The sequence below is a fragment of the Bos taurus genome, chromosome 12 (assembly GCF_002263795.3).
Source record: "Bos taurus isolate L1 Dominette 01449 registration number 42190680 breed Hereford chromosome 12, ARS-UCD2.0, whole genome shotgun sequence".
Classification (NCBI taxonomy): domain Eukaryota; kingdom Metazoa; phylum Chordata; class Mammalia; order Artiodactyla; family Bovidae; genus Bos; species Bos taurus.
Window position 1 is genome coordinate 73469715 of NC_037339.1, and position 14363 is coordinate 73484077.

The 14363-nt window shown below is 42.5% G+C and overlaps 1 protein-coding gene across 1 annotated transcript in view; it reads left to right on the forward strand.

The window, feature by feature from the left end:
- The window catches only part of HS6ST3 (heparan sulfate 6-O-sulfotransferase 3), a 712546-nt gene that overhangs the window by 105919 nt on the left and 592264 nt on the right, over nt 1-14363 (forward strand). The window lies entirely within an intron of this gene.

The following is a 14363-nucleotide window of genomic DNA, read 5'->3' on the forward strand; positions in this document are numbered from 1 at the left end:
AGACGAGATCCCTGCCCTCATGGAGCTTATATTCTTCTCTCTCCTGGGCTCCTGCGACAACCTTCTAACTGGTCTCTAACTAAGTCTTTTTCAGCTTCTTCTGAGTCGCTTTTTGTACCAGAAGCAATCTTCCTCCATCGTTTCACTAGGCTGGCCTTTCAGGTCTTCTGGCAAAGATACATTTCACAGAGGACCTCTCTCACCATCTTTTCTACCTGTTCCTCCTCCCTCCCCTTCTTCCCTAGCCTCAGGTATGTTGCGCTCTTAACCCATATTTATTTTCTTCAGCACACTTACCACGTGATGTCCTTTTCTTGTTTGTTTGGTTGATTATTGGCTATCTCTTCCAGAAGGATAAAGCTCCATGAGGGCAGGGATCTCATCTTCTCTGCTAAACCTCCTGAGCCCCAGTTCAGGGTGCAGAACATGGTCAATCTTCAGTGAATTTATTGAATGAATGAACAACAATATATATATTTGTACAACTTTTTGTCTTTCACAGTTTACAGATAATTTCCTTTTTAATGTTTGAGATACATCACATAGTTCATTGTGCTAGCATAGATATTCATGGACTTGAAGAAATTGTGTGTTTGTAGTTTGTTTCAAAGATATTTAATATATAAGACCTTAGTAACTAATAATTATAAAAATGAGGAATTGTGTTTTCAGAGAAGCAAAGTAGAATCAGCCAATTGCCAGTGTGGATGTTGCAGAACATTAAGTCTGACATGTGACTGACCACCCTGAGCCTCTTTATGAAAGTTGGATAATGATAGTCTCTCATCCCCTTTAGCATAGTTATAAAGATTATGTTTTTCTATTTCTTATTTGTAGAGTGCTTTAACATTTACAGAATGTTTTCTTATTTGTGCCTCATAGCCATGCAGTGAAGTAGGTACAATTATCTGCCTTTTATAGAAGAAGAACTTAATTTCTGAAATTCCAGTGCTAGTGCACAGCAAGGGTGGGTTCAAGCCGAGGTCTGTTGGCTGTGTGTCTGTTATTCTGTCTTTGGTATGACAGCTGCCTGCTTTTTGTACCCAAGCTGAGCGACGGAGATCATTTGAAAGTGTTGGAAAACGATGTATCATTAGGGTTTTTAATTGTTGTGAGTTTTGCCTGTATAAGTTTGCTGCATTTTCTTACATGTTAAATGGTTAAGCACCTGGCAGTAGACAAAAACACACAAATATATACTCTGTTCTAACTTTTTCATCAGCAATGGCTCAATTGCAAAATTATACATTTTGCTTGAATTTAGAGAAAAATAAAGAGAAAATAAAGTCACCTACAGTCATTTAACTTTCTGAATTTGACTCTGTCCCTTTCTGTTTGCTTTTACTGCACATGGTTTTGGCCGTGTGAGGGTATTTACTATGTGATGTTTGTGATTGGAAACATTTATTCACACATATGGAGTCCATCTGCTTCTCCCCAAATGGGCAGAGATGCTGCAAAATAGAGCAGGTCTTAATGAAGTCATATAATGTGTGTGTGTATGTATGTGTGTTTCTATGTCTATGAGTGTGTGTATATGCATATATGTGTATATTTTTACATGTATATATTGTTTATTTAAACATTTTTTATTTTATACTGGAGTATAGTTGATTAACAATATTGTGTTAGTTTTCAGTTCAGTTCAGTTGCTCAGTCGTGTGTGACTCTTTGCGACCCCATGAACCGCAGCACACCAGGCCTCCCTGTCCACCACCAACTCCCGGAGTTCACTCAAACCCATGTCCATCGAGTCGGTGATGCCATCCAATCATCTCATCCTCTGTCGTCCCCTTCTCCTCCTGCCCTCAGTCTTTCCCAGCGTCAGGGTCTTTTCAAATGAGTCAGCTTTTCACATCAGGTGGCCCAAGTATTGGAGTTTCAGCTTCCACATCAGTCCTTCCAATGAACACCCAGGACTGATCTCCTTTAGGATGGACTGGTTGGATTTCCTTGCAGTCCAGGGGATTCTCAAGAGTCTTCTCCAACACCACAGTTCAAAAGCATTAGTTCTAGGTGTTAGTTTTAGGTGTACAGCAAAGTGATTCAGTTATACATATAAACATATCTATTGTTTTTCAAATTCTTTTTAGTTATTGCAGAATATTGAACAAAGTTCCCTGTGCTATACAGTAGGTACTTGCATGCATGCTAAGTCACTTCAGTCGTGTCCAACTCTTTGCAACCCCATGGACTATAGCCCACCAGGCTCCTCTGTCCATGAGATTCTCCAGGCAAGAATGCTGGAGTGGGTTGCCGTGCCCTCCTCCAATACAGTAGCCCCTCATTACACACATTTTATATATACATATACATATATATATACACACAGTAGGTCCTTGTTAGTATATATATGTATGTATATACACATACACACACACACAATGTGGGTATATGATATATACAAATACATATGTACTCATGTGTGCATATATATTTTATGTGCATATGTTGTATATATGCATATAATGTGTATAAATGTATATACATGTGCATATGTACATGTATATAGTCATATGTGCATATATGTATGCGTATATATTTTTTTCCTCCTGACGAACAAACTAGCCTTGCTGTTTTTCTTGAGGCATCACCTTCCATCTGTGCAGTGAAAACAGAGGAGGTCCTCCGAAGTATGTTCCCTCTGTGAAAAGAGGAAGAGGAAAGGTAAGCGGGCTTAGAGCACAAAGAATACAAGGTCCATCATCTCAGGGTCAAGATCTGAGGAAGGTGGAGCTCCAGGGATGTCATTGGAATTTGCTCTATCGGGTCTTCTGGAGCAGCAGGACTCCTGAGTGCAGTAGCACGCGTGCTTGTAGACAACGATCGAATGTTTCTCTCCCCTGTCTCTAGTGACCTTTCTCCTGCTGAGCCGCGTGGCACACGTCCACAAGTTTAAGCTTTGACTTTACATTGTCATGCACTCGGTGGTTGTTCTGTGGATGGGTCTTGCAAGTTTGATGTGATTCAAAGTAATGCCTGGATGCCTTCCACTATGGAGACCTTTGTGTGTGGGTATAAAACACCCTAGGACTTAAAGCTTTATCTAAAGATATTTGAAAATCCAAGTAAATTGTGCACAGTCGACTATTTTCTGTTATGTTTGACTCTGCGGGCCAATATGTAAAACACTTTTCTGAGAAAAGCTACTCCCTCTGCCCCCAAATGTTCCTTTAAATATCTATTTCTAATCAGCCTTGCTGATAGATAAGTTCCCTTTCCTGTTTTATAGATCTAAGTGTGAATTCTCATAACTCTCAGTGTGTGTTCTTCACCTTTATTCACAGTGGACCGATGGAGCCATTTTTTAGTTTATTGTCCTTCAAGTTCAAGGATGCTGCTGTCTGTGATGAGGCTTGTGTTGTGGGTGGATGTGACTGAAGAGGCCACTGTGATTAACCGTTTCTGCGATGTACTTTGCTATGAAAACTGTTTCTCGGCTTGTGGCACAGGGCCGTCTTGGCTATGATCAGATCTGATTTACCGGGGGTCCTGGCTTTCGTTCTCATGATCTGTCTAGCACCGCTGCTACAAGGGAGGCATCCTAACACGTTCTGTGGCTTGGTGGTGGCGGCAGCGGCTGCTTATCAGTGGTTTGCAGGGATAAACGTGCTCTTTGAGGTTGTTCTTCAGTGTGCTTTTAAAACACTTTTCTTCTGCCTTTTGTACTTGCCTGAATTCTGTTCACCTTGCAGCAGCTTCTGCAATATCACATTTCTATCCGATATCTGGTGAAGAGTAAGTATACTGCTGAGAACACCACTTCCAAGCTGATCAAATGATTAGGGACATAAATAACTGTTGTCTGCTGAGTACTTTCTAAATGTAGTTCTGGGGAATCTTACCTATGCTATCTCATATATTCTTTGCCAGAAAGGCAAGGCATTATCCCCATTTTACAGATGAAGAAATTGAGGTTCAGTGTCAATTTGCTCAATATTTTCCAGTTTGTACATTTACACTTGCAAAACCAGTTTGGGCCCCAGGTCTGTCAAGACATCGAGACCCAAATTTCCCATGATGACAGTGCCCCATGGCTTATGGGTTATATAATAGGTTCTGGCACTTCGTTGTTAGCTATACGACTCTCTGTAGTTAAGCATGACCGTTTGCAAGACTCTAACTGTGTTGTTTATGGCAGATCTCCACCACCTTGACGCACTATAGATCTGACACCAGGAAGTGCCCTTTGAATGGTAGATCAATGCCATGTTGGTGTCCTAGTCTGTCTGCCAGTCTGCTGAAGGACACATTGACATTTCTGATTTGGCTGGCTACTTCTTTATCTGTCAAGCTCCTGTCAAAGCGCTTGTTCCCCAGGTAGCAGAATTCAGGGACAATTTCTTTCTTTCCATTGATAATGAACACCTGTAAATGAGTTTACATTCTTCTAAGCAGAGGTTGGTATCTAGGCTGATTTTCTTCTGGCAACTGCCAGCTTTTAGCAATTCAAGTTCTAATCATTTCATTTGCAGAGTGTTGCTGGTTAGATAGTGAATTTCTTACCGTATATATGGTAGAAAACAAGTATATACCTATTTTCTGCTGTGCCCTCTTCCTTCTGCAGCACTGGGTCATGGGAGTTGCATCTGGCCCACATCCCTGGGATAATCATCTCTCTCAAGTGATACTGACCATCTCTTATGTTTCATTTAACAAACTTTAGACAGTGAGACATTGTATGTTATATAGGGCTATAGTTTAGTAAGTATGGTGATCATAGTAATTTTCAGATAAAGCTGGATATCAGTCCTCGTTATAATTTATATAGAATATTGGTTTTGCTTCAAAATCAAAGTAAAATTTCTAGAAAATAAAGTAAGACTTTAGTTAAGCTTCTTAATCTTTTTTTTGAGTCATTTTCCTTAAAACAGAAATAATATATACAACTCTTATTTGCTGTGCTCACTCAGTTGTGTCCAACGCTGCAACCCCATGGACTGTAGCCTGCCAGGATCCTCTGCCTAAGGAATTTTCCAGCCAAGATTACTGGAGTTAGTCACCATTTCCAACTCTAGGGGATCTTCCCAACCAAGGAATCAAACCTAAGTCTCTTGCTTCTCCTGTGTTGGCAGGCAGATTTTTTTTTTTTTAAAACCACTAGCGCCACTTGGGAAGCCCTTGCTTATTTAGACACAGTTAAAGAAAGGGCTTTCCTGGTAGCTCAGCTGGTAAAGAATCTGCCAGCAATGCTGGAAACTCTGGTTCGTTTTCTGTGTTGGGAAGATCCCCTGGAGAAGGGATAGGCTACCCACCCCAGTGTCCTTGAACTTACCTGGTGGCTCAGATGGTAAAGAATCCACCTGTAATGTGGGAGACCTGGGTTCTATCTCTGAGTTGGAATGATCCCCTGGAGGAGGGCTGGCAACTCTCTCAAGTATTCTTGCCTGGAGAATCCCAATGGACAGGGAAGCCTGGCGGGCTACAGTCCATGGGGTCACAAAGAGTCCAACGCCAGTGAGCAACTGAGAGTTTCAGGTTTTTTTTTTCCTGCATGCTTATGGCCCTTTGTATTATTGCTTTCTACTCAAACATCACTCATACATTTTGTAAAAATCTGTTATACTTTTGGTGGAAACATATAAGTTTTACTTTCTTAGCAAATTTCAATTATACAATACTGTGTTATCAGCTGTAGTCATCATGTTTTACATTAGATCCCCAGACCGTGTTCATCTCATAGCTGAAAGTTTATATCCTTTTTCCAACCTCCCAATTTTCCCTACTTCCAGTCCCTGGCAACCATTTTTCTACTCTGTTTCGCTGACAGAGGGTGAGATGGTTGGATGGTGTTATTGACTCAATGGGCATGATTTGAGCAAACTCAGGGTCAGACAGGGAAGCCTGGGGTGCTGCAGTCCATGGGGTCATAAAGAGGCAGACACAACTGAGTGATTGAACAATAACAACTCCCTGTTCTACAAATTTACCTTTTTTTTTTTCTTTCTAAGATTCTACATATATAAATGATGCCATGTAGTATCTTTCTCTATCTGGCTTATTTCACTTAGCATTGCCATGAGGATTAAATGAGATAATGAAAGTGCTTAGAAAATTGCCTGACAATTATTACTACTATTATCATTAGTAAGACTAGAGACTTGACTATTTTCACCAAGGGTTATAATGTCAATCAAATATGATAATTTTTAAAAGGCAATATTAATAGTAAATAAATATAGGAATGTATTTAGTTTAATGACTTGAAAAGGTTGGGAAGAAGTGAAAAATGGGACAATATGTGGAAAGGTTAAAGTGTTTCTGAGCTCTCCCAGAAGTATTATGACCCTCAAGAGTCTTCAGAGAGGCGACTTCTCCAGCAGTCCAGTGGTTAAGACTTCGCCTTCCAATGCAGGGGGTGCAGGTTCAATACCTGGTTGGGGAACTAAGATCCCAAATGCTGTGTGGATGCAGCCAAAAAAAAAAAAAGAGTCTTCGGAAAGGCCTTGGACTTCTGCTTCCTTCAGTGCTGCTCCTCTCTCAGCAGATTGCAGAAACACGAAGTCCATTACTTCCTCCCCTGCAGCCCTCTCTCTAGTACCCCTCCTGGTTCTTCTGATGTGTTTGGCTCCAGGTTTCTGTTTAGAGCTAAATAAGAGAAGTCAAGGTTGTCATGGCCCAGAGATCTTTCTTAGGTGTTAGGTGAACCCAGTGGATTTTCCCACCTCTGTCTGTCATTAACCAAGATGCTCATGTTTTTATTGCTGGAGTAGAATCATCTAGTCAGAGCTTATGGGAATCAGAAGGAACATTGATCCACGGTTCAATTCCATTCCAGCATTTTTAAGTTCCCATTGGGTACTTGAGTCTATATTTCTTGCAGATGTCAATAAGCTAGTATAAATAACTAAGGAAGGGAATACGTGGTTGAGTAAAAGCAGAGGTACAAAAAGTGAAGGGAGCTTTGGTGTAAGTTTTCTGAGAGAGCTGTGAAACAGGGGATGGTGATGCTAAGGATAAACAAAAGGGCTGAACTCTCCAAATGGCAATCGATTGAAAGAGGTCAGAGACTGTGTTGTGGGTATGTTCAAAATGTAGGATGGTGTGGAGTATGGGCATACTTTTCAAAATTGGAGATGTTACAGATTTTTAAAAGGGTGTTAGGGGAGGAGAGAGAGAGAGTTGAAAACAATAATGATCAAGCCCATGTCTTTGTGTTGGCAGTTGCTTTGGTATTACCTGAGCATGCATTGTATTGAGTGCACAGGGCATTTAGAAAGAACAGTATTGGAGTTTCTTATGGGATTTCATTAAGACCCTTCCTAGCCGTCTTATTATTTTGGAAATTGAATAAAGTCTTTCAGGACACCAAAGCTAATTAATACACTTGGTAATCTGCTACTTCATTAAGTGTAAATCCTTGAGGAGCCCCTGAAGCTTCAAAATGTGCATTCTAGGAATAATTTTGTTGCTTTTCAGTAATAGTAACAATAGACATGAGCGATTGACATTGACAATGTGCTAGGTACTGGGCTCAGAGCTTTATACAATTCCCCATTAATCCTCGCGGCAATCCTATTTGGAGAATTTCCCCAGCCCGTTTCAAAAGCCTTGTTCCCCTTATTTGCTGCCATCTTGCTACAAACATATTACAGTTTTCTCCCTGGTGTCCTCATCTCATTATGTATATGAAATTGTAAAATGAAGAGGGGACCCAGAACTCTGCTTGCAGGAAATGTATTGTGTCTGCCTAAACCCAATGGCCATGAAACGAAACCAGAAAGTGAGAGGTAGAAGAGACAGAATACATCTGAAGATATTTAGTCCTGGTCTCTGAATTTTTTAGGTAATTCCTTTGATGTATTTTGTCAATTATAAACCCAGAGAAATATGGAGATCTTTATTTCCTAGGCTTATCTTTTTGCCCAGAAAATTAATCTTATTATGTTCCTCTTATTTCTGTTAATTCCCCTTAGCCTTTCTTATAACAATTATCTATCATTCCTATTAGGTAAATTGATCCCATTTCCAAACTTTAATTAACATTTTGTTATTGATCAAACTTGGAGGTCATGTGCTACTCATGGAATTAATGTGAATATTATGTGCAATGGTTATTTTAAAATGCAATTGTATCGATTTCAGATATAAAACCATTACTTCCTTCAAGAGAGCAATGTGCTGGGTGAAAAATGATGCCTTCACTGCTACCAGTTCAAGATGTGTCTGCCAGTTTCAAGGATTTTCATTTTGAAATGTCAAAACTAAAAAGGGAAACAAAAATAACATTAACAGCGCCACGTAGGAAATTATATTATTTGAGGATGTCAAATTGGAAGATGGAACATGTTTTTTTGCAGACTTCTCTGCTGCCTGAAAATAGCAATGAATAACAGAGAAAATCTTTAATGCCATCTTTGAGCTTCTGCTTGATAAAAAGAACTACTCTATAGCTTCGAAGGTTTAAAAAAAAAAAAACACAACTCTTTGCAGAAATAGTTTATCCTTTCCAAAGCATCTTCTCGTCTCTGTGCATAAGTGCACTCCCAGTGGCATGCTTAATCCATCTTCACAGCCCTACATATCTTCAAGTGTGTGCATAAATTCTGTCAGGAAGGAACTACGACCTCATTGTGAATAACTGCAAGCTGCACCGTGTGTGGGGCTTGATGTAAAACATGGCCCCAGATGATCACTCTGTACTTAGTTTTTTAGGGTTATAAGGTTGGCTGTGAGCTCCTCGCCATGCTGGTCAACATCACTGAATGTTTGCTGTAGAGTGGATGCCTGAAAAACATCCCTTGGTCCATTTCTATAAATTCTCCTCCACCCCCCAATGACTCCAAGTGTTCAAAGACAGCATAAGGTACTTTAACCTCTGTGCCTCAATTTCCTTCTGTGCCAAGCACGGATATTATTTTATCTCACAAATAAAGTTATTATGAGATTAGCTGAAATAAAGCACCCAGAACGTCCTGAACAGAGTGCATGGCACATAATAAAATATGCTCTCAAATGTTAGTTTAAGGCAGTTTTTTTTTTTTTTTTTTTTTGCTTTGCTTTTAAGAACAGGCTCCTTGAGTTCATCAATCTCAGGAACAAATGATTTCTTTCTATTTTTGTGTGTGCTTTTACTAGTGTGCATTTTCCTGAAGTAGAAGGCATAATTTTGTACTCTTCCAGTAAACTTCTGAGAGCATAGATGTAAGTGAAAGTGAAGAATGATTTAGAGTATGGAGTGTCACGCTGGGTCAGCATGTTAACTGCTTGCACTCTGCAATCCATGGAAAAGGCTGAGAAAGCCACCACTGGGGCCCCACAGAATAGCCAGGGCCACCCACCCTCCCACCCTTCTGTTCAGATCTGTCCTCGTATCTGGCCTTTATTCTTCTCATCACTTTGGTTTCTTAGCTGCTCTGTCCCTCTTTGCCTCACCTGTTTGGATTATCCATCTATCACATGCTCAGTCGTGTCTGATTCTTTGTGACTCCATGGACTGTAGCCCACCAGGCTCCTCTGTCCTTGAGATTTTCCAGGCAAGAATACTGGAGTGATTTGCCATGCCCTCCAACAGAGGATCTTCTCGACCCTGGGATCAAACCCGAGTCTTCTGTGTCTCTGGTATATTGCAGGTGGATTCTTTCCTGCTTGAGTCATCGGGAAGCCTGTTTGGATTATGGCTCGTGTATATTTATGTTGGCTGTTGGATTTTTTAAAAAAGCTTACTTAGCTGTGCTGGGTCTTAGTTGCGGCACACAGAACTCTTACCTGCAGCATTTTGGGATCCAGGTCCCTGGCGAGGGATTGAGTCTGGGTCCCCTGCGTTGGGAGCACAGAGGCTTAGTCACTGGACCACCAGGGAAGTCCCTGTGTGTTAGATTTTTGACTGGATCTCCCTTTAAGCCTCCTCGGCTCTCTATTGTCAGAAAGGAGAAAGGTACTGCGTTGATCAGAATCCCCACAACAGCCTTGTGCTGTAGGCGTTTATTATCTTCTTGTACAGTTGCTGCTAAACAGCACAGAGAGAACAAATAACTTCCCATGGCCATAGGACTGACAAATGACTTGTTAGGTCTTGAGGACCACGTTGAGAGTGGTTGGTGATTGGTAAACGTACAGCTCAAAGCGGGCTTCCCTTGTGGCTCAGCTGGTAAAGAATCCACCTGCAATGCAGGAGGCCTGGGTTTGATCCCTGGGTTGGGAAGATCCCCTGCAGAAGGGAAAGGCTACCCACTCCAGTATTCTGGCCTAGAGAATTCCATGGACTTTATAGTCCATGGGGTCACAAAGAGTCGGACACAACTGCGTGACTTTCACTTTCACTTTTCACAGCTTAGAACAGGGACTTGGGAAGACAATAGTGAATGTTCCTCCCTTCCCCACCACACAGTGGTACTGATTTAGGGAGAGCTGTCCCAGGCAGACACCAGAGATTTCCGAGGGAGCTTTCTAAGAGGATCATAAGTGAAGTGGAGCTCCACAGATGTAGCAGACACAGCTGGTTTCCACCTAGTAATCATTTCTCCTTTCTTTATTACAGGACCCCAGATTTTGGCTCCTCACATTCCTATCTGAGGGGCTTCCCAGGTGGTGCTAGTGGGAAAGAACTCGCCTGTCAATGCAGGAGACATAAGAGATGGGGGTTCAACCCCTGGGTTGGGAAGATCCTCTGGAGGAGGTCATGGAAACCCTCTCTAGTATTCTTGCCTGGAGAATCCCATGGACAGAGGAGCCTGGCAGGCTACAGTTCATGGGATCACAAAGAGTTGGACACGACTGAAGTGACTAAGCACACACACACACACACACACACACACACCGCCATCTGAGATCAAAGTCTTTCCTCTGGCTTCTTCGTAGCTAGATGGGGTCATGTCACAGTTTGCTTGGTGAGTTGTGAGTGAAGGGTTGTGTGAGGCAACTGAGAACATTGTCTAAAGCAGGGATCCCCAACCTCCGGGATCTAATGCCTGATGATCTGAGATGGAGCTGATATAATAATAATAGAAATAAAGTGCACAATAAATGTTGCATGAACCATCCCCAAATCATCTCCTGGTCCATGGAAAAATTGTCTTTCACAAAACCAGTCCCTAGTGCCAAAAGGGTTGGGGACTGCTGGTCTAAAGGGATCTGACTGACTAGAATGCCCTGTCTCCTTTCTGACATCCCTGCTCCTGGCCTATGACTCAGATGTGATAATCTTGAGGGTGAAAACCCTCACGTTAGGAAACTGGGTCCCTGGTGACCCAGCACACCATGGAGCTGTGCTACCAGCCTGGGACTGCTTCTCTGGGCTACTTTTAGGTAAGAAAGAAGGACACTTCTGTCCTTTTTGTCACTTAATTTATATAACAAAACACAGTTAAGTCCATGTTAAGTCTACAGCTACACAAAACAGCATCTAGAAGAAAACTATAAAAATATAAGATAGGAGAGGACAGGCACAAGCAGCTGCTGCTGCTGAGTCACTTCAGTCACGTCCGACTCTGTGCGACCCCATAGATGGCAGCCCACCTGGTTCCTTGTCCCTGGGATTCTCCAGGCAAGAACACTGGAGTGGGTTGCCATTTCCTTCTCCAATGCATGAAAGGGAAAAGTGAAAGTGAAGTCACTCAGTCGTGTCTGACTCTTCGCAACCCCATGGACTGCAGCCCACCAGGCTCCTCCGTCCATGGGATTTTCCAGGCAAGAGTCCTGGAGTGGGGTGCCATTGCCTTCTCCACCAGGCACATGGGACAAGTGAAAATAGGCACCAAAGGCCGGACACCAGAAAATCTTTCCAAGGGCCTAGGGTCCTGAGGAATGTACCGAGGATCTCTGACCACTCAGGAGTCCTGGATGTGAAGAGGATAGGCAAGCACTACCTGTACCCACCACCACTGGGTCAGGACACGGGAGTCAGCACTAGGCTAGACTCTCACTGATTCATTGTCTGACACCAGAGACCCCTGAGAATGACAGAACTGAGCCCAGCTGTGGAAACTGCCCACCAGATGTGCAAACAATGTTTTGGGCAAAACGCCCTGTGGCTTGTATGCTTGTATTTGCTCATTGCTCCCGGCTATTACTGCACTGGACACCAGGCAGATCATAGCCCAGCTTCGCACGGTAGCCACTGGGTGGGCACCCAGTGTGGGCCACAGTGGAGTCCCCTCAAGCCTGACTGTTCAGTGCTTCTGGATGTGATGAAATGAAAGTGCCAGTTGTTCAGTCGTGTTCGACTCTTTGTGACCACATGGACTGTAGCCTGCCAGGCTCCTCTGTTCATGGAATTCTCCAGGCAAGCAATACTGGAGTAGATTGCCATGCCCTTCTTCAGGGGATCTTCCCGACCCAGGGATCGAACCTGCGTCTCCTGCATTGCAGGCAGATTTTTAACCACATAGCCACCAGGGAAGCCCTTCTGAACATAATGAGGCTGAGTTTATTCATGCTGCACAGTCCTATTTTCCTTTGATCAGTGGTACAAACCCAAGGTCCTCTGGTCACTCGCCACAACCAAGCTATTGTCTTCGTGAGCCAACCCTGCACTCTTCCTTCTCTTTATTCCATGTCTGTCTCTAGATGTTTTTCTCATCTCCTTGACTTGAGCTGAAACCTGGCTGGTCCCCAAGGTCATGGCTTCTCTTCAGCCCTCTCAATGGTCAGCTGCCAATCATCTCACAGCCTTTATTTCTCCGGGTTCGGAAGTGCCTTCCTTGTTCTGAAACACAGCTTTCTGAGCAGTGTTTCTGCACCATCCTGAGGTTCATGTTGCTAGCTCTGTTGCTCTTTCTCTGTGTGACCTCCAGATGGATCTATATGATTCATGCAGGACAGGTTCACTGACAACAATATGACAGGTAATCTAGTATATTTGATAAGTAGATGATGGAAACTATCTTTGGCTTTTAGGGCCAACGTATGTCTAAATACAAGGAATATGTAAATTAGTTTGCTTCATTGAGTTCAAATAGAGCTTTGGCTACAGGCAAATGTATCCACATATGTTGTTGAACAACTGTAGTGAAGGTGAGATTTTGTGTACAGGGTAGTGATTGCTTTATTTGAGAAAAGAACAACCACAGAAGATCTCTGGATAGTTACATATTTTCTCTGAAGTACATTATTTTTAAAATTAATTATAAACTCACTGGATGGGAATTAGTGGGCTATTATGTGGCCAAGTGCCTAGTCAGCATTAATTCATTTTCATAACTGAGTGTTAGCTATAAAGAAATGAGAATCATTAAACATCTATTGATTTTTTTTTTTAGCTTCTGATTTCTGCTTTGCTTCTGTGTGTATCATTTTATTTTTAATTTTAAAAGCTAGACTATAACTTGTTCAAAAGGCTGAGAATTTTGTAAATTGTAATATATGTTACCTGAAATGTAGAAGCTTGGCTTACCAGGAAAACAACCCCCTGACAGTCTTACTCAATTTTGGTAGAGAAAAGCCTAAGAATGCCCATTGGTTAGCCCTGAAGTCCAAAGACATGCAGATTCTGATTTCCTGTGATTGTTTGAATAACTTGCTAGCAGCTTGAAGGAGAATAGGATTACAATTAAACTTTCTCAAAGTAGCAGACTTCTGTGTCTGTTCTACGAGTTCAAACCAATTTCTGACACCGACAATGAATTACATTCATGTGTTTCAAGTCTCCTAATAAAACATCTTTAAGAACTATAGACTATGCCTTGTTCCATGTGTTAGTTGCTCAGTCGTGTCTGCCTCTTTGCGACCCCATGGACTGTAGCCCTCCAGGCTCCTCTGTCCATGGGATTCTCCCAGCAGGAAGACTAGAGTGGGTTGCTGTTCCCTTCTCCAGAGGAGCTTCGTGACCCAGGGATTAAACTCGCGTTTCTTGCATTGGAAGCAGATTCTTTACTGTCTGAGCCACCTGGAAAGCCCTGAAAGTGAAAGTGAAAGTCGCTCAGTGGTGTCCAACCCTTTGCGACTCCATGGACTATACAGCCCATGGAATTCTCCAGGTCAGAATACTGGAGTGGGTAGCCATTCTCTTCTCCAGGGGATCTTCCCAACTCAGGAATTGAACCCAAATGTCCTGCATTGCCGGCAGTTTCTTACCAGCTGAGCCACCAGGGAAGCCCAAGAATACTGCAGTGGGTAGCCTATCCCTTCTCCAGTGGATCTATCTGACCCAGGAATCGAACCGGGATCTCCTGCATTGCAGGTGGATTCTTTACCAATTGAGCTATCAGGGAAGCTCTTATATTGTTGATGATAGTCTCCAAATCTGTATTCTGAGATTTTTTTGTGTGTCGTATACAATATAAAGTTGATGGCGGGCAAGAGGAGAAGGACAGAGGATGAGATGGTTGGATGGCATCATCAACTCAATGGACATGAGTTTGAGGAAACTCTGGGAGATAGTGAAGGACAGGGAAGCCTGGCGTGCTGCTGTCCATGGGGTTGCA